We start from the raw sequence: 24,061 nt of genomic DNA on the forward strand, positions 1-24,061 counted from the left end.
ATAATGTGGGAGTTATGAGCTTCTGAAGTATTAGAGCTAATAGCCCTGTCATATGAATGGGAGGAACCTGGCATCAGATATTTCCAGGAAGGAGCCCTAAATCTTGGCAGTTCACTTCCCCCTCCCCCCATGGTGTGCCAGAACTTGGATTTGGTAACTTTTCTGGAACTCCAAAAGACTCCGCTGTTTTTTTCATGGCTCCTCCTCAGACTATATCCCACCACTTAATTTATACTTCCTCATCCAGACTGCAGGACAGATATGGAGCACTCCATATTTACTGCTTCCCACAATTTATTGTGAAATCCAAAGGAATCAGGAAAAGGGAAAAATTGTGAAAAATCTCAAAAGCCAATAGAACGAAGGGAAAAAAAAATTAGAGAATTAAGTCCCTGATCCTGTCCCATTAAAGTCAACAAGAAATTTACTATTGACTTCAATTATCACAGGATCGAGCCAGAGCCAAGAAGAAATATCAAGCACACCATGCAGAGAACATCACAATTACCAAATGAATTTTCAAATGTATCAACAACATTCAGATCAAAAGAATTTTGGGCGATTATTCTAGAGTGACTGCGAAGAGTTACAAAGGGATCTCACAAAACAGGGGAACAAAATGGCAGATGAAATACAATGTTGACAAATGCAAAGTAATGCACTTTGGAAACCATAATCCCAACTATACATAGAAAATGATGTAGTCTAAATTAGCAGTTACCACTCAAGAAAGAGATTTTGGAGTCATTGTGGATAGTTCTCTGAAAACATCTGGCAGTCAGAAACACTACCAGAATGTTAGGAACCATTTGAAAGGAATAGATAAGAAGACAGAAAATATCATAATGCCTCTATATAAATCCATGGTATGCCCACATCTCGAATACTGCATGCAGATCTGGTTGTTCCATCTCAAAGAAGATATATTAGAAATGGAAAAGGTACAAAGAAGGGCAACAAAAAAGATTAGGGATATGGAACAACTTCCATATGAGGAGAGATTAAAAAGTATGGGCCAGTTCTTTTCCCCACTACCCAGAATGCACAGGTTCACAGACAGACTCTTGAGCTGAAGAAGTATGTCATTTATTTGTTGCTTCAGTGAGTGATCAGTCCACCAAAACAGGGTTCAATGCAAGTGCACATCAGCATTCAGGTGCTGGCCTTAAATATGTTGTTACAAAGTTATTCATTATATATTGTTGTGACTCATGGCCAGTGTTAAACATGGTTAAACATCCTGCAGGATGAAGGACTCAAATTCAACCCTTAAAGACACATGGGGAGATGATGTTTGTGTTTTTACATATATATGGGTAGTGGTCAACAGTGTAATCAGCCGTCCCTATCTATACTGTATTCTGATCATTAGAGATCAAAAGCACATCCTAGCATTTAAATGAATTGTAAACATGGGACATCTTTGTATTCATCTCTCTTTGAAATGTATAGCAAATCATCGGTGAATGGTGGAGGTACAGGCAATTGTCTTATGTTAATTCGTATAGCTAAGTACCAGTGATGGACCCACTTCAAAGACACCCTGATTACCTATTGTTCCCCAAGGGATTCCAACATGTCAAAGAAGGCCTGAAATTATATAAAAGATCCTTGGGTCCCAATCCTGTTTATTTCCGATCTGCTTGAGGTTTCATGCAGCGGAAGCCCAAGCCATAAGGACTGAGATGCCAGGTCTGTCTGGACCGCCCTGAAATATAAACATTGGACTATAACCAATGGACTATTTCAGAAAGAAGTCTTTGCAACTACAAAACTCACCATCTCTGCTATAAGAAAAGGAGTACTTGTGGCACCTTAGAGACTAACCAATTTATGAGCATAAGCTTTCGTGAGCTACAGCTCACTTCATCGGATGCATACTATGGAAAGTGTAGAAGATCTTTTTATATACACACAAAGCATGAAAAAATACCTCCTCCCTCCCCACTCTCCTGCTGGTAATAGCTTATCTAAAGTGATCACTCTCCTTACAATGTGTATGATAATCCAGTTGGGCCATTTCCAGCACAAATCCAGGTTTTCTCACGCCCCCCCCCCCCCGCCCCCACAAAACCCACTCTCCTGCTGGTAATAGCTTATCTAAAGTGACCACTCTCCTTACAATGTGTATGATAATCAAGGTGGGCCATTTCCAGCACAAATCCAGGGTTTAACAAGAACGTTTGGGGGGGGGTAGGAAAAAACAAGGGGAAATAGGTTACTTTGCATAATGACTTAGCCACTCCCAGTCTCTATTCAAGCCTAAGTTAATTAAGTCCTAAGTTAATTAAGTCCACTCAAGAGATCCACTTCCTGGACACTACAGTGCTAATAAACGATTGTCACATAAACACCACCCTATACCGGAAACCTATTGACCGCTATTCCTACCTACATACCTCCAGCTTTCACCCTGACCACACCACACGATCCATCGTCTACAGCCAAGCTCTGCGATACAACCGCATTTGCTCCAACCCCTCAGACAGAGACAAACACCTACAAGATCTCTGTCAAGCATTCTTACAACTACAATACCCACCTGCAGAAGTGAAGAAACAGATTGATAGAGCCAGAAGAGTTCTCAGAAGTCACCTACTACAGGACAGGCCTAACAAAGAAAATAACAGAACGCCACTAGCCGTCACCTTCAGCCCCCAACTAAAACCCCTCCAACACATTATTAAGGATCTACAACCTATCCTGAAGGATGACCCAACACTCTCACAAATCTTGGGAGACAGGCCAGTCCTTGCCTACAGACAGCCCCCCAACCTGAAGCAAATACTCACCAGCAACCACATACCACACAACAGAACCACTAACCCAGGAACCTATCCTTGCAACAAAGCCCGTTGCCAACTGTGCCCACATATCTATTCAGGGGACACCATCACAGGGTCTAATAACATCAGCCACACTATCAGAGGCTTGTTCACCTGCACATCCACCAATGTGATATATGCCACCATGTGCCAGCAATGCCCCTCTGCCATGTACATTGGTCAAACTGGACAGTCTCTACGTAAAAGAATAAATGGACACAAATCAGATGTCAAGCATTATAACTTTCATAAACCAGTCGGAGAACACTTCAATCTCTCTGGTCACGCGATTACAGACATGAAAGTTGCAATATTACAACAAAAAAACTTCAAATCCAGATTCCAGCAAGAGACTGTTGAATTGGAATTCATTTGCAAATTGGATACAATTAACTTAGGCTTGAATAGAGACTGGGAGTGGCTAAGTCATTATGCAAGGTAACCTATTTCCCCTTGTTTTTTCCTACCCTCCTCCCCCCCAGACGTTCTTGTTAAACCCTGGATTTGTGCTGGAAATGGCCCACCTTGATTATCATACACATTGTAAGGAGAGTGGTCACTTTAGATAAGCTATTACCAGCAGGAGAGTGGGTTTTGTGGGGGCGGGGGGGGTGAGAAAACCTGGATTTGTGCTGGAAATGGCCCAACTGGATTATCATACACATTGTAAGGAGAGTGATCACTTTAGATAACCTATTACCAGCAGGAGAGTGGGGTGGGAGGAGGTAGTTTTTCATGCTTTGTGTGTATATAAAAAGATCTTCTACACTTTCCACAGTATGCATCCGATGAAGTAAGCTGTAGCTCATGAAAGCTTATGTTCAGATAAATTGGTTAGTCTCTAAAGTGCCACAAGTACTCCTTTTCTTTTTGCGAATACAGACTAACACGGATGTTACTCTGAAACCTGTCATCTCTGCTATGAATCTGAACCTCAAGAACTGAACTCACGTCTGTACGTATAGTGATCTTTTATCCATACTCCTCTCTCTTCTTTTTTAATAAATTTTAAATAAGTTAATAAGAATTGGCTGTAGTGTGATTTGGGTAAGATCTGGAATATTCATTAACCTGGGAGGTAATGTGTCTGATCCTTTGGGATTGTTGGAATTTTTTCTTTTATACGATGAAATAAGATTTTCAGAAATCTTCATCATATTTGACTTGGGTACCTGGATGGAGGCCTGAGGCTGTGTTACTTCAAGGGAACTGTGTTGTTGGCTTCTGGGCAACCAGTGAGGTAATAAAGAAGCTGTTTTATGCTGTTTTGGTAAATCTAAGTATTGAAAATATCCACTAGGTTGGGGGATTATCTGCCCCATTCTTTGCAGTTCACTCAATTAGAGTGACCTCAGCTGGCACCCACTGGGACCCCCATCACAGTTATATAAATATTTTTCTGTTTAACACTAAGATTATTTTGCTAACCTACTGTTTACCTGATTGGACTGCTGACTAAGTTGTTGACGTGATCAAGTTTCTGACCAAGATGTTCATCTGATTGAACTGCTGACCCAGTTGTTCACCTGATCAGGTGCTGGCTCAGCTTTTCACAAAGCTGTTCTCCCTCACTGACAAACAAGCAGGCATCTTTTCACATGTCCCAACACCTAAAATATACATTCTATATATTACATATCCTAGAAAAGACTGGGACTTTTCAGCTTGGAAAAGAGACGACTAAGGGGGGATATAATAGAAGTCTATAAAATCTTTACTGGTGTGGAGAAAGTGAATAAGGAAGTGTTATTTACTCCTTCACATAACACAATAACTAAGGGTCACCCAATGAAATTAATAAGCAGCAGGTTTAAAAACAAACAAAAGGAAGTACTACTTCACATAATGCACAGTCTACCTGTGGATGTTGATGCCAGGATATTGTGAAGGCCAAAACTATAACAGGGTTCAGAAAAGAACTAAATAAGTTCATGGAGGATAGGTCCATCAATGGCTATTAGCCAGGGATGTAACCCCATCCTCTAAGTGTCCCTAGCCTCTGTTTGCCCAAAGCTAGGAGTGGACAACAGGGGATGGATCACTCTGTGATTGCCTGTTCTGTTCATTTCCTCTGAAGCACCTGATATTGGCCTCTGTTGAAAGACAGGATATTGGGCTAGATGGAGCATTGGTCTGACCCAGTATGGCCATTCTTATGTTCTTAGAGCAACGGCTAAGGGATACAGAACTAACAGTTATTAAATACAGTGAAAACGGCACAAACCATCATTTTGAATAGATAACTTCCTATCGTAAACTAACATTTCAGAGGATTGTAGAGATTTCCAGTACAATTTTCTTTGACCTGTTGTGATGCATGGCCAGAAAGGGTTGAACATCCTGCAAAATAAATAACCTTCAAAAGATATATGGGGAGATAATGTTTGTGTTTTTACATATATGTGAGTAGGGTCAACGATGTAATCAACAGTCCCTGTCTATGCTGTATTCTGATAGTTCAGAGATCAAAAGAACATCCTAGCATTTAAATGGATCGTAAACATGGAATAGCTCTGTATTCATCTCTCTTTGAAATGTATAGCATATAATCTGTGAAAGGTGGAAGAATGAGCAAATTGCCTTATATTAATTCTATAGCTAAGTACAGGTGATAGGCCTCCTTCAAAGTCATCCTAATTACCTTTTGTTCCCTGAGGACCTCCCAACTTGTCAAAGTGGACATGAAATTGTATAAAAGAGCCTTGGGTCCTGATTCTGTCATCTCAGATCTGCTTAAGCTTCATCAGGGGAAGTTTGAGTCGCAAGACTGAGGTCCCAGTTATGCTGGTACGCCCTGAATATGATATTTGGACATTGGACTATAACCTATGAACTATTTCTGAAAGAACTCTTTGCAGCTACAAAGCTCACCATCTCTGCTATGAATCTGAATCTTAAGAATTGAATTCATGTCTGTATGTATATTGATCTTTTAACCATACTCTCTCTCTTTTGTCTTTTAATTAATTTTAGCTTAGTTAATAAGAATTGGCTGTAGCGTGTATTTGGGTAAGATCTGGAATATCCAATAACCTGGGAGGGAATGTGTCTGATCCTTTGGGATTGGTAGAACCTTTTCTTTTATACGATGAAATAAGATTTTCAGAAATCATCATATTTGACTTAGGTACCCGGCTGGAGGACTGAGGCTGGATCACTTTAAGGGAACTGTGTTGTTTGGACTTCTAAGTAACCAGTAAGGTAATGAAGAAGCTGTTTTATGTGGGCTTGGTAAATCTAAGTATTGGAATATCCACCAACTTTTTGGGGATTGTCTGCCCCATTCTTTACAGTTCCTCCTAACTGAGTGATCACAGCTGGCCTCCACTGGAAGTGTCTAAAAGACCCTGGAATTTAAAGTCAGTGGTGTTACACTGGTGTAAATCATTAGAGAATCAGGCCCAATTTATTCACAAGTTTTAAAAGAAATGAGCAAAGAAACTGACAAATCTTAAAACATATTTAGTATTCACTAGAGTCAAGAGAAATTAAACATGGCAAACATAACCCACATGCAAGAGAAAAACAAAAATATTATTTATTATTAAATCAGGAAACTAGAGCCCAGGGAGTGGAGCATCACTTTTGGAGAAGATAGCTATCTTAAGGAATGTGATGGGTGAACACCTGGGAAAGCACTGTCTGATAAAAGATAGCCAGCATGGTTTCTGGCAGAGGAGGTCATGCTTTATTAAACTGTTGGAGTCCTTTAAAGATATTACTACCATGATAGATTAGAGGGATTCAGTGGATTTAGTATACCTTGATTTGACAAGGCTGCACCTTCAGAAATTCTGTGGCAGAAGGGGTAAATCAGAGTGTTAGTGAGAATACTGCCTGCACAGCGAGAGACAAAGTTAGTCATAGGTTCAATTTTTCAAGTTGGAAGGAAGTTTCCCCGGGAATGATTACGGTCATAGATCTGACTTCTGAGGTAGTCATACCATTCTGGATGCGAACAGTTGGGCTGAAGATATTGAAAGCAAAATTTCTAATTTGCAAATGAAGCTAAAATCAGAGGAACAATTTGGAGAGGAATATGGAAGAATTTTTTTTTATTACAACCAGATTTCAAGGAATTTGCATAGCTAAGGTGAGTTGAGTCAGTAAATGACAAGCAGAGATTCTATACAAATGGAAAGTTAGTGTGATGCAATGCACCAAGCTAGATAATGTAGTACAGATATACATTAAATGGGACTGTCATCCAGCACGCTGATCAGGAAAAGGAACTGCATGTTGATTTGGAAAAATCATTGAAATCATTGCCTTATTGTGCATCACTACAGTGAAAAGGGGCAAAAAGGTGTTGCTATAATGTTTGTCATGGGAAGGATAATATTACTTTGTTCCTCTGGGACTGAGGAACTGAGGTCTGAACGAAATCCTTATTCAGTCAACCCCCCATTGAAACCAATGAGTATACACCCAAGTCCACTGGGATCTGGCACTTATAGAAGTATAATACAGTGTAACAAAGATACAGTCTATTCTATTCCATATGTGTTTTTATAGTGCGGGCATCACTGTAGTATCTGAGTCCCTTATGGGAAAGTCCTATAGTATTTCATATAAAGCAACAATCTTCCTATAGAATTTTTAGACAATCCTATATAATTTAATAGAGAATTAAATATCCCTGCTATAAGATTTTATAGGATAATTTAAAATAGTATAGAAAAGTTGTTGTTCCGTATGAAATTTAATAGGTTTTTAGAGTAATTTCCATAGAACTCTATTGGTTTCATTCTTTAGGAATTTCCCATAATTATAGTACCATATCTTCAGAATCGAAATTATGGTATAAAGAATATTGAGCTTATTCTCAATAGAAAAGAATAGAAAAAGGAATTACCAGAATTATGAAAGAGCCTGACAAAGTTGATAAAGCCAAATTGGATGCTCCGGTGCAAAAATAAAAGTAGGGCATAAAGACAAAAATTAGAAACTAGCGAGGAGTATCTAGGAATGGCAGGTAGAAATACCACACAGAGTAATAATAGGAGAACTTCTGAAGAGTCACAGGATTATTTAAAAGTTCATTTGCGTATTTGAACTTTTATCTCCCTTCCCCAACAGGCCTGGATTGTTCCCCACGCCTAAAAATTCCCGCCCTCCCTCCCCCACCTTAGTAGGCCCTCTCTGTATGCTAGTGCTACCTTCTGAAATGGAGATTCCTAGTGGTCTGCTCCCACTGATGGCTGCCCATCTCGATGGGGCATCTTACCCTCATTCTGGGTGTTGTATGGAGGGAAGTTTCCCTACAAGCAGGGGCCTAAAGTCCTTCCCCAGTGGGATTCAGACAAATGACAGGCTCTCTGCTGCACACCTCTGACACTTTATTCAATTCTAAAATGCTTTACTGTGTCCTCCAGAACACAAAATAATTAGCATTAGTCAGTACCCTGGATCCCACAACAGCTCTGACAGAAAAAATAGATTTCTGGAAGAAGCAGCAGCTGGGGTAACCCAATTAACAGAGAGCAGTGACAGGGAGGGATGAGGGTGCTGTAGCAAATGGAGGAAGACCCTTAACTGATTTTTTTTCTGAATATTAGAAAAGATTTGGTTCATGGGGTGGGCAGGTGTTCCAATTTATTCTTATTTTAACCAAACCAACTGAACACAAAATGTTACAAACAGAGCATAAGTTACCATGGAGATTGCTTGAACCAGGGACAGCTACTGTGAATTTGTTTCTGGACAAGGATAGGATTTAGGAGTGGGCTGAAAAATAGGAAAGTGAGAATCAGATTAGTCCAAAGAGAGTTAGGCACAATGGTCTGGAAAGCTTGTTTTCTTCCTCTTCCTAGAACTGTTTTATGTCCTTTATAGCTCTACTTTTATCTCTGCCACTTCAGACAGTGATGCATTGGTCACATTTTAACAAAATGGCAATTACAAAAATTGCCCTCCCCTTTTTATTCCACCATGATGCCTGTGTACTAGGGTTTTGTGCACTCTAGAGAGAAAAGCGAGGGTCGAGGACATTTATTCACTTATGTTCCCAAACAATAACGCCTTTCCATAACCATAAGGGAGGAGGAATCACCACTCAGCAAACAAATTTACAAGAAATGATCTTTGCTGGGAATGTTTATGTTTTGCTTTGGTAATATATATCTGGGGTGTTGATGAAACAAGCACAGTGTTCTCCTTGTGTAGTCTGAATGGGGCAGGGTGGGGGCAAAGGCATTTTAGGTGTTTCCTTCTCCCTCTCTAATAATTTTTTTAAAATACCTGCTATTTGTTAACCCATCATTCCATCTGATCATCTAATCCATTCCAAAAGCAAAACATTTTTCTCCAGGAGTAGCTTTGTTAGCCTTAAGGACGAATCCTCTCTGATAAAGATTAGAGAGATGAGAGGACTCCATGAATGACTGGGAAATTGCCCCAATAATTTGGTGGCGGCATTTTCACAGGGAACTGATCAGCAGCAAAGCTCATACCCATTTCCAACTCTGAATAGTTAGCTACAGGCTAGGGCCCGACTGGCTAAGCGGCAGTTCTACAGAAAAGGACCTGGGGATTACAGTGGATGAGAAGCTGGATATGAGTCAATAGCGTGCCCTTGTTGCCAAGAAGGCTAATGGCATATTGGGCTGCATTAGTAGGAGCATTGCCAGTAGATAGAGGAAAGTGATTATTCCCCTCTATTCGGCACTGGTGAGGCCACATCTGGAGTACTGAGTCCAGTTTTGGGCCCCTCCACTACAGAAGGGATGTGGACAAATTGGAGAGAGTCCAGCAGAGGGAAACAAAAATGATTAGGGGACTGTAGCACATGACTTACGAGGAGAGACTGATGGAAATGGGCTTATTTAGTCTGCGGAAGAGAAGAGTGAGGGTGGATTTGATAGAAGCCTTCAACTACCTGAAGGGGGGTTCCAAAGAGGATAGAGCTAGGCTGTTCTCAGTGGTGGCAGATGACAGAACAAGGAGCAATGGTCTCACGTTGCAGTGGGGGAGGTCTAGGTTGGAAATTAGGAAAAACTATTTCACTAGAAGGGTGGTGAAGCACTGGAATGGATTACCTAGGGAGGTGGTGGAATCTCCATCCTTAAAAACTTCTGAGACCCAGCTTGACAAAGCCCTGGCTGGGATAATTTAGTTGGGGTTGGTCCTGCTTTGAGCAGGGGGTTGGACTAGATGACCTCCTGAGGTCTCTTCCAACTCTAATATTCTATGATTCTCTCATACAGTGCTAAAAAATCAAAGCACATTTCAGTGCATGAATACATAATAGGCTTTAAAATCTGTGCAGGATCTTTCTACTTGCTGTGCTTAATTTCAAAATCCGTGCAATCATTAGAGTTAAATGGTTTGCTCTTTCAACATGGAATCCCAATTTCCCAGGAAAAGTGGGAGGACATTTTTTCCCCTCTAGTGGAACATGCCCCAATACTCTATCTGCCTGAAATTTCTGCTCTTTGGTTCCAGTTCTCAACTGTAAATTGCTCGTGTACACATCTCTCTGACATGAATCATACATAATCTTCTTCAAGATTTTAAAAGCCCTTTAGTCAATAGTAGTGATACTTGTCCCCCAGTACACTAGGAAATAGCCTTGATAGCCTCCTTCTTTTTTAGTCCATGTCTCTCACAGCTAACTAAAATTAATGGTAACAGGTGGTTGTGTTGTCATAAGTATATATACTTCTCTTCTCTAGCCTCTCTGCTTTCTGAGGTACTGTGGGGGTGGGGAAGATGACAGATGGCTTCCGCAAACTAATCACAGATAACATGATATTTTGGTGTAGTACATGCATTTTCAGGCAAATAATGAACTAGTTTCATTTAATATCCCTCCCTGTGAAAAGCTGGGCACCTTAATGGAATGTGGGACGCTCTAAGGAAATGCACATTACATCCTAAATTATATTAAAATGTGATTAATCATAGTACTATGCAATAAATAAGATAACAGTTGTTGGTAGAGATTTTTGATGTCTGAATTTATTTCATGAAAATCTTTCAATAGTTTGACAGAGAAAGATAAAAAAATCAAATTAAAAAAAAAATCAATCCTTGGGCCAAATTTTGCCGTTTTTGACCTGAGTTCATTACAGATTGAAGATATGATTAAACAGAATATATCTGTGTACCTCTGAGCCACACTGACCACAGAAAGCCACCAATGCAGGCTCTGTGGCATGCTGATCTATCCAGGAGCATATTCTTCCCCTGCAGTGGGACTCTGACTAATTAATAGTCTTAATAATTTTTATTAGTGGGAAAAAGAAATCTATCATGGGTATTTCTAAGTGCTGGTATTGCTGGAATTACTAAGCATTGCGGCCTGTATCCTGGCCCCAAGGAGTCAATAATCTTTGTCATTGTCTTTCATGAGAATAGGATTTGGCCATTAATGAAGACATTCTTTTTAAAGGTGGATGCTATTTATTTTAGGAAAGGTGCCTTCAAATTTGACCTTGTAAATCTTATACAAAATTTTTAGCACCTTTACAAAAAACCCAGTTTTTAAATTTTATTAAAGACCTTATGGGAGTTAATTATTTTTTATTCCTGTTTATATGACAAAATATGTTATATCAAAAAATCATGATTAAACCCCCAGTATCTAAGATTTAAATAAGGAAGTCTGAAGATTAGAAATGAGTTGATGGAAATAGTTAAAGGGGCAAATTAATAAAGTAAAACAATAAAATTTTAATTTGATAGCTCCTGCCTTTAATGCCTAGCTGGTTGTATGAAGAGAGAGGTGAAAACAGGAGGAATCGAGGATAGAGAGATGGGCAGAAACAGGGATAGAGGCAGCAGATGGGGGCTGAGAGAAAAACAAAAAGCATGAACAGAGGAGGAAAGAGATCAAAGCCCCAATCCTGCAATTTACAATGCAATGCGTGGTCCACTGTGCCTGAATGGAGCTCCATTAAAGTCAATGAAGTACTGCATACGGGTCCACATATGCTGTAAATTGTAGGATTTGGCCTAAACTTACATGGATAAGGCATTAACTGAATCAGCCTGTGACTCTATTAAATCTGACTGGTCATTTTGAAGGTATTACTTGTGCTTCTAGACAGCAGTTTAACAGTAACTTGCCAGTAGGCAAGTTGCTCCCATTTTCTATAAATCCCCACAATTTATTTTATGAAAACACGTCTATTATTGTTCCTGCACATCTCATTTGCTGCATTATCCCACCAAAGGAAATTGTGTGCATTGTGTTATTCAAGTGAGTGGATTTAAGCTGCTTAGCCATATAAATTACAACAGTGTTCACTTGTACCAACTTCTTATTTGACATTAGAACATAGCCCTTGGAGCTCTCTTTACAAATAGCTAACATCCTGCTGTAAATCTGTTTTCATGCAAAATACATGACTAATAAAAAATAAAAACTCTGGCTTATCCCTATATAACTTGTGGCTATTTCCAACACAGGTTTATCAATATGCAACCAGCACTTGTTCAATACGAGGTGGAGAAGGCGAGATGAAAAATGGCACAGAATGAAGAATTATGAAATTATGGGCATGGCACAGCTAAGCAAAGAAGAGCAATTAATGAAGAGAGAAAAATGGAACATTTTCTAAGTTGGGTAAGCGATTTAGGCCATTACCTAACAATATGTAAGGTGACTGAAGCTTATTCTGATTATGGAAGGATTACAAGGATTACAGGTCCATGCGCGTACACACACACACATGCTGGATCTCCTTCTTGAGCAATATTTTCTCGCATTAAGTACAACCATAATTTCTTCTGATATTAAACATGCATTTGATTTGCTTTGAAGCACGAATAACCACAACTCCAGCACCTAGGTGCATATAAGTGGTGCTTAGAAGCATAAATAACACTTTAAAGTGACCATTCAGCCAACATTCCCAAGTTACATATATGATTATTATTAATGTTACATAATAAAAATACACATTAATACTGAGAAAGCAGAACTCATATGGTTATGCAACTATTGTATTCATGCAAACATACGGCACTTTGTGCTATTTATTAAAATTACCACACACTGAGCTATTTCTGCATCTTATTTACTTTGTGCACTGTGAATTTCAGCCAAATACCTATCCTTTAGCTAGATAGAAGAAAAGATTAACAGTATTGACAAGGATGCCTCTAGTGGGAAAAGCAGCATACTGTCTAGAGTCAGAGTGATGGGAGGAGATGCAATGTTCATCAGTTACAAACTTGTAAAATACCACATGATAGAAGATGCTGCATGGAGTTGCAGCTGATTCCATTTGCCATATGGCACATTATTATTTTGTATTTCTGTGGGGAGTGCACGAAAGGCTAAAGGAGAACTGAACACTTTCAAGGTATATAGAATAATAATCAGAAGGTGCATAGTTCTTGATTATAGCAATAAAATCTGTAACTGGGGCAGACTGGCAGGGGAAACTGAATTTTGGAGACTGGATGCATGCTGTAGCACTCTCTAGGTAGTGAACAGATAATATAATTAGAGTTGAGCAATTTTTGGTATTTTTTAAATGAATCTTTCAACATTTTGATTCAAAGCAGTATTTTATTTAGAAATGTAACTACATTTAACTAAAAATGGGGGAGACATAAGAACACCTCAACATGACACAAAATGTTTTGTTTTGTTAAACCTAAAACAAACAAAAACCATTTGTTTAAGTGAGGAACTGAAAATTTATCATTTTGGATCAACCCAACGTGAATTTTGGGGGGAGATCTTTTGGTCCATCCACTGAACTGAAAAATCAATTATCTGCCTATCTCTAAATATAGTTCAGTTCTATCAGGAACATTTAAAAAGGAAGAAATTGGCAACTATCTTATATAAATGTCCCATGGACAATCCAAAAGAAATCAAAGCCAGGAAATGCCATGAATAATTCTATATGCAATATCTCATAGACTCATAGATATTAAGGTCAGAAGGGACCATTATGATCATCTATTCTGACCTCCAGCACAATGCAGGCCACAGAATCTCACCCACCCACTCCTGCAATAAACCTCTCACCTACGTCTGAGCTATTGAAGTCCTCAAATCATGGTTTAAAGACTTCAAGGTGCAGAGAATCGCCCAGCAAGTGACCCATGCCCCAGGCTACAGAGGAAAGCGAAAACCCCCCAGGGCCTCTTCCAATCTGCCCTGGAGGAAAATTCCTTCCCGACCCCAAATATGGCGATCAGCTGAACCCTGAGCATGTATGTGGGCAAGATTCACCAGTCAGATACCCAGGAAAGAATTCTCTGTAGTAACTCAGATCCCAACCCATCTAACATCCCATCACAGGCCATTGGGCCTATTTACATGAATAGTTAAAGATAAATTAATTGCCAAAATCATGTTATCCCATCATACCATCTCCTCCATAAACTTATTGAGTTTAATCTTGAAGCCAGATAGGTCTTTTGCCCCCACTGCTCCCCTTGGAAGGCTATTCCAGAACTTCACTCCTCTGATGGTTAGAAATCTTCATCTAATTTCAAGTCTAAACTTCCCAATGGCCAGTTTATATCCATTTGTTCTTGTGTCCACATTGGTACTAAGCTTAAATAATTCCTCTCCCTCTCCGGCATTTAACCCTCTGATATATTTATAGAGAGCAATCATATCTCCCCTCAACCTTCTTTTGGTTAGGCTAAACAAGCCAAGCTCCTTGAGTCTCCGTTCATAAGACAGGTTTTCCATTCCTCAGATCATCCCTAGTAGCCCTTCCCTGTACCTGTTCCAGTTTGAATTCATTCATCAGACATGGGAGACCAGAACTGCACACAGTATTCCGGATGAGGTCTCACCAGTGCCTTGTATAACGGTACTAACACCTCCTTATCTCTACTGGAAATACCTCGCCTGATGCATCCCAAGACCACATTAGCTTTTTTCACGGCCATATCACATTGGCAGCTCATAGTCATCCTGTGGTCAACCAATAATCCAAGGTCCTTCTCCTCCTCCATTACTTCTAATTGATGTGTCCGCAGTTTATAACTAAAATTCTTTTTATTAATCCCTTACACTTCTCACTATTAAATTTCATCCTATACTATTACTCCAGTTTACAAGGTCATCCAGATCCTCCTGTATGATATCCCAGTCCTTCTCTGTATTGGCAATACCTCCCAGCTTTGTATCATCCGCAAACTTTATTAGCACACTCCCACTTTTGGTGCCGAGGTCAGTAATAAAAAGATTAAATAAGATTGGTCCCAAAACCGATCCCTGAGGAACTCCACTGGTAACCTCCCTCCAGCCTGACAATTCACCTTTCGGTATGACCCGCTGTAGTCTCCCCTTTAACCAATTCCTTATCCACCTTTTAATTTTCATATTGATCCCCACCTTTTCCAATTTAACTAAAAATTCCCCAAATGCCTTACTGAAATCTAGGTAAATTAGATCCACTGCGTTTCCTTTGTCTAAAAAATCTGTTACTTTCTCAAAGAAGGAGATCAGGTTGGTTTGGCACGATCTACCTTTTGTAAAACCATGTTGTATTTTGTCCCATTTACCATGGACCTCAATGTCCTTAACTACTTTCTCCTTCAAATTTTTTTCCAAGACCTTGCATACTACAGATGTCAAACTAACAGGCCTGTAGTTACCCGGATCACATTTTTTCCTTTCTTAAAAATAGGAACTATGTTAGCAATTCTCCAGTCATACGGTACAACCCCTGAGTTTACAGATTCATTAAAAATTCTTGCAAATGGGCTTGCAGTTTCATGTGCCAATTCCTTTAATATTATTGGATGAAGATTATCTGGGCCCCCCCTGGATTTAGTCCCATTAAGCTGTTTGAGTTTCACTTCTACCTCAGATATGGTAATATCTACCTCCATATCCTCATTCCCATTTGTCATGCTACCATTATCCCTAAGATCCTCATTAGCCTTATTAAAGACTGAGTTTAGATATTGGGCCATGCCTAGATTATCCTTAACCTCCGCTCCATCCTCAGTGTTTAGCAGTCCCACTTCTTCTTTCTTTGCTTTCTTCTTATTTATATGGCTATAGAACCTTTTACTATTGGTTTTAATTCCCTTTGCAAGGTCCAACTCTACTTGACTTTAGGCCTTTCTGACTTTATCCCGACATGTTCTGACCTCAATAAGGTAGCTTTCCTTGCTGATCTCTCCCATCTTCCACTCCCTGTATGCTTTCTGCTTTTTCATAATCACCTCTCTGAAATGCTTGCTCATCCAGCTTGATCTACATCTCCTGCCTATGAATTTTTCCCCTTTTCTTGAGATGCAGGCTTCCGATAGCTTCTGCAGCTTTGAGTTAAAGTAATCCCAGGCCTCCTCTACCTTTAGATCCATACGTTCTTCAGTCCAATCCACTTCCCTAACTAATTTCCTTAATTTTTGAAAGTCAGCCCTTTTTAAATCAAAAACCCTAGTCGCAGATTTATTTTTGTTTATCCTTCCATTCAGTTTGAACTGAATTAGCTCATGATCACTTGAACCAAGGTTGTCCCCTACAACCACTTCTTCTATGAGGTCCCCACTACTCACCAAAACCAAATCTAAAATGGCATCCCCTCTTGTCGGTTCAGCAACTACTTGATGAAGGAATCCATTAGCTATCGCATCCAGGAAAATCTGAGCCCTATTATTATTACTAGCACTTGTCCTCCAGTCTATATCTGGGACATTAAAGTCTCCCGTGATCACACAGTTTCCATTCGTATTTACTTCATTAAAAACATTAAAGAGGGCTCTATCCATATCCAAATTAGATCCCGGCAGTCTCTAGCACACCCCAAGCACTATCACAGAGGAGGCTCTAGTAGTTTTCTTCCCCAATGTGATCTTTGCCCAGACGGACTCTGTCTTATCCATTCCATTGCTTCTTATTTCTTTACATTCTACCTCATCATTGATATACAATGTTACTCCACCACCTTTGCTTTTATTTCTGTCTTTCCTAAGCAGCACATACCCTTCAATACCCGTACTCCAGTCATGACGACTATTCCACCATGTTTCTGTTATCCCTATAATATCTGGTTTCACTTCCTGCACCAGTAGCTCTCGTTCCTCCATTTTGTTACCTGGGCTTCTCGCATTGCTGTACAAACATCTTAATTTTTGCTGTTTGGCCTCGCTCACATTCTTTACCGGATTAGGCACGGACATTCTACAGCCAGCATGACCTATTAGGCTGGTATCCACACTGCCCTTCCTCCTTATGTCCATTCTCCTACCCATGGCTGTATCCTTTCTTACTTTGTCTTCTTCCCTCTCAATGCTAAAATCCGGTGTGGACATTACCTGGACATCTCTCAACCATCTCCCCCAAATTCCTGGTTTAAAGCTCTCTTAATCAGTTGTGCCAGCCTCCATCCTAGAAGTCCATCCAGAGAGAACTGTCCTCTGTCCATGAATGCCTCCCAGTGGCCATACATCCCAAAGCCCTCCTTTAAGCACCACTGCCTGAGCCATCTGTTGATAGTCATAATTTTGTCACACCTTTGTTGCCTTTCTCTAGGAACAGGCAGAATCCCACTGAAGGTCACCTGAGCCTCGATTTTCTTAAGCATCTTCCCCAGCCTGGCATACTCTCCCTTGATACATTCCAGCGAGAATCTACCGGTATCATTTGTTCCCACATGAAGGACGATCAGTGGATTCTTTCCCGCTCCCTTTAGGATCCTTTTCAACCTCAGGTCCACATTCCGTATCTTAGCATCTGGAAGACAGCACACCCTTCTGTTCTCTGGATCAGCTCTGGTTACAGGCCTGTCCATTCTTCTCAGTAAGGAGTCCCTGATCATGTAGACCTGCCCTTTCCTGGTGACGGTGCAATTCTCCAGTCTATCCGCTATTCCCTCTGGCTGCAAGTTCTTTCCATTCCTATTCTCCCTTGTAATCCTCTTCAACCCATCCTGTATCCTCCTGGGGCTCATATTTGGTGTAGTCTCCATTGACTCTTCCCCTTTTCCTATAGGACTAGCCTCTCTTCTCTTCTTCCTTGCGAAGCTCCTTCTTCATTTTCCAACTCTTCAAACCTGTTCTTGAGCTCTATTTCTCCTTCACTAGCCCGTCTTTTCCTCTGCCTGATTCTTTTAGTCACATGCTTCCACTGACCACTTTCCTTACCCAGTCTCCCCTCAGAATTCCCCAGCCCTGATTCCACTTGCAAGTCTGAGCTTTTCCCTTCAGCTCCCTCATGTCTTTGCTCCATAATCCACTCGAACCCCCTTCTAAACTCAACCAGACTTTCCACCTGCATCTCCAATCCTCAGATCTTTTCTTCCATCAGCTCTATCAGACGGCACTTCATGCAGACAAAACTCTTTCCAGGTACCCCCTCCAGGATCATGTACATACTGCAGCTTCCACATCCAGTCATCTTCATTGTGTCTTCCACTACATGGGTCACTCCCACTGCTGCCTCTGTATCTGTCATAGCCTTCCCACCTAAATCCTGTAAATCTGGGAAACACAAGCCACACCAAAACACCAGCGCCCACAGCAAAAGCAAACCCCAAACAAGCATCACAACACAAACTCCCCTTACAAACTCCCACTCAAACTCCCGTTTACAGTTCTGTTTGCTGGCTCCTGTGCCGCTGCAGCTGTCTGTCATAACACTGTTGTCCATCTGTGGCAATCTACAGAAAACGTTAATCCAATGATCTCTGAAGACGAGACTCCAGATGTGCAGCTGCAACAAAATCATCTAAAGAACGGGTAGAACTAATCATGAAAAAATATTTCACTGAACAGTCAAAGAAAAGGATCCTAAATTAATCATGGCATTTTGAAATCAGGGCAAATGAACAGTTTTCAGGGCACAAAAACCACCCTCCTTTTACAAAAATCAGATTAATTCACTAGAAAATATTACATATTTAGTCCAGTATGTAGGGACGTGCTGGCCGCCGCTTGAACCGCAGCCACTGGGAGCTGCGGGAGGCCGTGCCTGCAGACGATCAGTGTCCGCAAAATGTCTCAAGGCCCACAATCAGCTTACCCTGATGGGCCGCAGGTTGCCCACCATTGCTCCAGAAGCTTAAAATACAGAGGATCCACCTAAAATTAGCATGTATATTTTCATGGTTTATCTAAAATAAATGCACAGCCATAACATTGTCTATATTGTATCAACAACTAATAATTTCCCACAACTTCTCAGTAGAGTCAATCATACTTATTCCCCACTTAGAGTCATAATCCTCTGTTTTTGGACATTAGAAGTGGTTGCTGTAGAATGACTGTGATGTCACCAGCAGAGGGTTATTATTCAATGGGGAATCCACAGCATGAGTGATTCTGTTTTCTTGCAAATTTCTTCAGTAAGAGCAAAAAACTCCAGAGATATGACAAAGGAAAAATACTCTATAATTAGGGCTGGATCATGAAATTATTCCAAGTGTGGTAGTCCCATTAAAGCCAGTGGGAGTTTTGAATATGGGTTATTTGATGGATCCGGGTTAAATAGTACATTTTTGTGACACATCATCTGCTTTATAAACCATCTGTGAAACAGTCCAAAATATATCTTTTAAAAAAATATGCGATATTAAAACAGAAAATGTTTATTTTAAAGAGTCTAGATTTTTTCCCCTGTAGAATAGTTAAGTTTGACTCCACATCATTATAACTAGTGTTTAGCAGAATAAGTATTTGTTTTACCCTGGTAAGTTTAGAACTTACATCCTTGTAGTTTTGAATATTTTAAATTTCCTTTTATTCCAATAAAGTCAGTTACCTTGGCAACAAAATTTTCTGTGCTAAAACATAGGGTGAAGGTGCTGTCAGGAATTTTCAGTGTGGGTGTTCAAAGTTGGTACTAAAACAAGAACTTTTTAGAAGGAGAAATGAATAATCTTTAAAAAACCAAAAACCCACTACCAAAAACCCTTTACTGGTATGAAATGGAGTTAAACTCAAATTAAGGTTAACAATCCAGAACCACATCAAAGAAAAATAAATGCGAGAGTCTTTGAACTTCAGCAGTGGAAAAGGACCATCTCCAAAGAATTTTTCTCAACACAGTTGAGGTTACCTTGGTGGTCTGATTGATTTGATTTTGGACAAAGCCATTGCCTTTATTGATTATATTAGTTATGTGCAGTTTTTTTAGAGTTCTATTTACTAATAAAATAATAACTAAAAGAAGTCAAACATTTCAGAGTAAAAAATTCAAATATATTTATTTTAAAAAAGTACACTTGTTATCTATTAGTAGTGGCACTAAATAACCTAGAGGGCTAAGGATGATGGTGCCCTCATAATAGAATTTTAAACAGCGAGGGATCCAAAGTCTTGACCTAATTACATATTATGTTAGCTATTATAAAACCATAACGATACATCCTCATGTCTGCTGGGGTTGGACGAAGATACAATATTTAAAAACCAAGCAAGTTATTATACTTACTATATAAATCAGAATAGGATTTTTTTTTAGCGCATTTGCCTCTTTAGTTTAAACTTTTAGTACAAGAGGCTGCAATATTTGTTTAATATAGCTTCACTGAATGGAAAGAATGTGTTTTGGAAGTGCCCAAGACCTAACTAAATACAGTTGTGTCTATTTTAGGGTTTCCTCAGACATGCATTACTCCTTCAACTGTAAGTTCTCATGTGCTTCTTACACGTAGATGCTTCTGTTGGATATTGCAGTGTAGGGTGAGCGGATGTTATTACTGGTCTCCTGATTCATTTTAAGGCCTCCTAGCTTTGATGGAATATAAAAGGCAACTAAAGCTACCAATGACCAGCAAAGAATATTAAAGAAAATATCTAGGATTTCTCTGACTTTCTGAACTGAGACTATTCTCAGCAGAAGTTGATCCAGCTGTTGTTTTTACACTGTTAAATTTTAGACGGTGCCACCTATTTATACCATCAACAATTGTTCACACTCTCATGGCAAATGGTTGGCTAAGTTTGTGCTCGGAGCTGCCCACCCAACAGGGACTGAGATTGCTACAGGTCAGAACAGAGTGAAACACACGACATGCTCACCAGCAGAGGCGCTGACTTCCCCAGTTACATCACCTGGGAGCGAGGGGCTGCCTTACACTGCTCTCAAATGACCTTTTCTGGCTGGCACTTTGATGGGGTCTGAAAGAAGTCTATTCAGCTCTCTTGACACAAGCAAAGTGGCTATGACATGTCACTTTTTTGGAGAAGTATAAATAAAGGACTTCTAGAGAACACCATTAAAAAAAAGTCATGTCAAATGACACAGTGAGCCCACTTTGCAAACATGGCATCTAAATGTGATGTCTGAATTTTACATTGGGCCAGTCAAATCAGTTACTAAGGTACTAAACTATTCTCCATTCTTTTGTACCCATTTGAATGCCAAAATGTGGTGTTTGAAAGGCCTGTTTAAATTCATTGACTGGCAACTGTTCTTGGAAAAAGGAACAGAATTTAAAAACCATTTACAAGTTCATGCAAACTAAAACATAATTATACAAATTGATGGGGAATGAATTCTTTCTGACTGAATTTTGCTTAAAATAATTTTGCTAGTATTCAGATACCACAGTGCTATAAGGACACAATGTGCTATAAGGACACAATTCAGGAAAGCATCTCTATTCAGGAGAGCACATAAGCACATGGTTATGCCCTACATGCTAAAAGTTAAGTATATGTTTAAGTGTTGTCGTGGATTGTGGCTCAAATGTACAGATAGGACCTGGACCTTTTTATTTTTAAAGATATTTGTCTACCATAACACCAATTATGCTACTAACTATACAGACTGCTTTAGAAATAAATATGCAATATGGTATAAGTCTACATCAAGAAGGAAAAACAGTCAGTTTTTTTTAAATCAGAGAATACAACAAAATAAACACTGCATTAATAGTGAAAATAGTACTTTTGTAATTGCTTGATTACGCCACCAAAGGACAATCTGATTTCCATGAAATGAATTAAAACATAAGAGGTCTAAATCCCTCCCACTCACCCCTTTTTTTTTAACTGTTTAGAATTTTATTGAATTTTGTTGACACCACAGATGACAGTAAATGTGATTAATTGCCTCTCATAATTGGAGTTTCATTCCAGTGGTTATTGCTTGTCAGTATCAATTAATAGCTCCACAAAAACCTCATTCATTTCACAATATTAAAGAATGATGGCTTGTGGGAATTATGCTAAACTAGCACTTTCAATTAGATTTTGAACTTTATAGTGTACTGAATAATAGTTTATGGTTTTATAATAAGTGGTGATGGGTTATTGCTGTATTGTAATCACTCTAATTACATATATTTATATGTTTATCTGGAGGATTATCATTATAGTAGTCGTCATATTTAAAAATAGACAATTGTATATAATTATTCCTTTAAAACTATAGCTTTTTTGACCTGTAGCATTAGAAAAGATTTTGACTGTCACAATTACATAGCTTTTGTCTCAATAGTTAGTGGACAAGTAATGCTAGTCAGCACTCTCCTTTAAAAATTAAAATCTAGAGTCTTTCATATGCTAATATAATGTTAAGGGTAGCATGAGTAGAATGAAGTTTGTCCATATTGTGTTCGAAAGACTAAAGACTTTAAGGACTAAAACTTTAAAAATAATGTTCCTATTTTTAGGTACCCAGTTCTGAAAATTTTGGCCTGGAATCCATTTTTTATTCTTCATTGTTTAAACTATGCCTTATATGTTGGTAACCAATATAGACTGTTGGACAATATCTTTCAGTATGCCATATTGCTGCTTACATAACAATATTTAGAAAGCAACATTATTTAGTGGGCAGTGTTCCTGAGCAACAGTGCACAAACACACAATTATTGGCTGAGCTTGTGAAGCCAAAACTCAACTTGATAGCTTTTCTGTGTTTGAATGTAACTTAACAACTTTGGAACACCACTTCTGATCGTTTTCAAAATGTCAGAGAATGTTCCTGGCATTAATGGGCAGAACCCTATGGGTTTGTGTATGAATGGGGAATTGGAAAACTAGAAGGGAAGAAGTGGGGGAACCTCTGGAATTTGTTTAGCAAAGCCACAGCTGCAAGCACTTCTGCAACTGTCTATATATCAAACAATTGGTTGATGACACCTTCTGATACCTTCATAACAATATCTCCGTCCATCGTTGCATTTTAGTCCTCCCAATAAAAGACATTACCTCACCCACCTTCTCCCTCTAATATCCTGGGACCAACATGGCTACAACACCACTGCATACATCCTCCCAATAGCATTTAACTTGTTGACGAATGACTTATCTCCTAGAGAGAAAGAAGAGAAATAATAATGGTGGGGAAGGGTGCATATAGAGCCCATGGCACGAGGGAAAGTGTGGGGAGTTGCACCAACCTTCTGAAGGAGAAGGGGGGTGGGAAGGTGCACAACAGGGAGACAATGGAAGGATACAAGGAGCCCCTGGTGTGTGCAATGAACTCAGCCTACAGAAGCAACAAAGTTTGTGACCCTCTAGTTTTAATTACTTATAATTATCAAGTTTGAGTAGGCTTCTTGCACTACAGTAATGTGAAGTTCTAAGCTTATTCCTACAAAATTGCATGCTTTTAGGTAGCCCTGCTAAATATAAACATGCGGGGTGTGGGGGCTGAAATTCTGGCCCTTTAGAAGTCAATGGGAATTTTGCTATTGACTTCAATAGGGCCAGGATTTGGCCCATGGATCATCTGACACAATTCAACAATTATTGGTAAAAAACCAAAAACAACTTTGAGAAATAGCCTTTGAAAATTAATATTTTAACTAATACACATATGGGGTTTATTCATGGAAGAGCTCCTTGCACATGGCTCCCATTGACCTCAGTGACATATGATGTACTGAGAGGAGCAGAAATTTTGATTAGAAGATTAATAACTGGCTGATGCAACTGTGTTTATTCAAATATGCTATAATAATTTGTTGATATTTCTTTACTTTGTTTTCTAAGTTTACTTTGTTTTCTTTACTTTGAGCTCATTCATGAAAATTCTTCTATTAGACCCAAAGTCAAGAAAATTACAGAAATGTGATCTGATGCTGATCTCACTTATTTTCTTCCACTGGCTGAAGTTACACCAGTGTAGAACCAGCCTAAGAACAGAATCATCCCATGATGTAGTAAATTATTGTGGCATATCAGGCTAAATAAAAATTTAACAATGTAAGCAATTAGGGAAGATTCTAAGGAAATTTTAGATCAAAACTTCATAGTATATCCTGTTTAAAGTACTTTTTTAACCAATCATGCTCATTTAATTCATTATCCAGAAGTGTGGATTACCAAGTGTTATCTATGCCTCTTTGAAA

The 24,061-nt window shown here is 39.3% G+C and overlaps 1 protein-coding gene across 3 annotated transcripts in view; it reads left to right on the forward strand.

The window, feature by feature from the left end:
- The window catches only part of B3GALT1 (beta-1,3-galactosyltransferase 1), a 329,525-nt gene that overhangs the window by 118,676 nt on the left and 186,788 nt on the right, over positions 1 to 24,061 (forward strand). For all 3 annotated transcript variants that reach the window (XM_073305743.1, XM_073305744.1, XM_073305742.1), the window contains exon 2: positions 12,237 to 12,393. The gene's annotated coding sequence lies outside the window, so the exon portion shown is untranslated. The remainder of the gene's footprint in view (positions 1 to 12,236; positions 12,394 to 24,061) is intronic.

This window comes from Lepidochelys kempii, chromosome 11 (genome assembly GCF_965140265.1).
Source record: "Lepidochelys kempii isolate rLepKem1 chromosome 11, rLepKem1.hap2, whole genome shotgun sequence".
Taxonomy (NCBI): Eukaryota; Metazoa; Chordata; order Testudines; family Cheloniidae; genus Lepidochelys; species Lepidochelys kempii.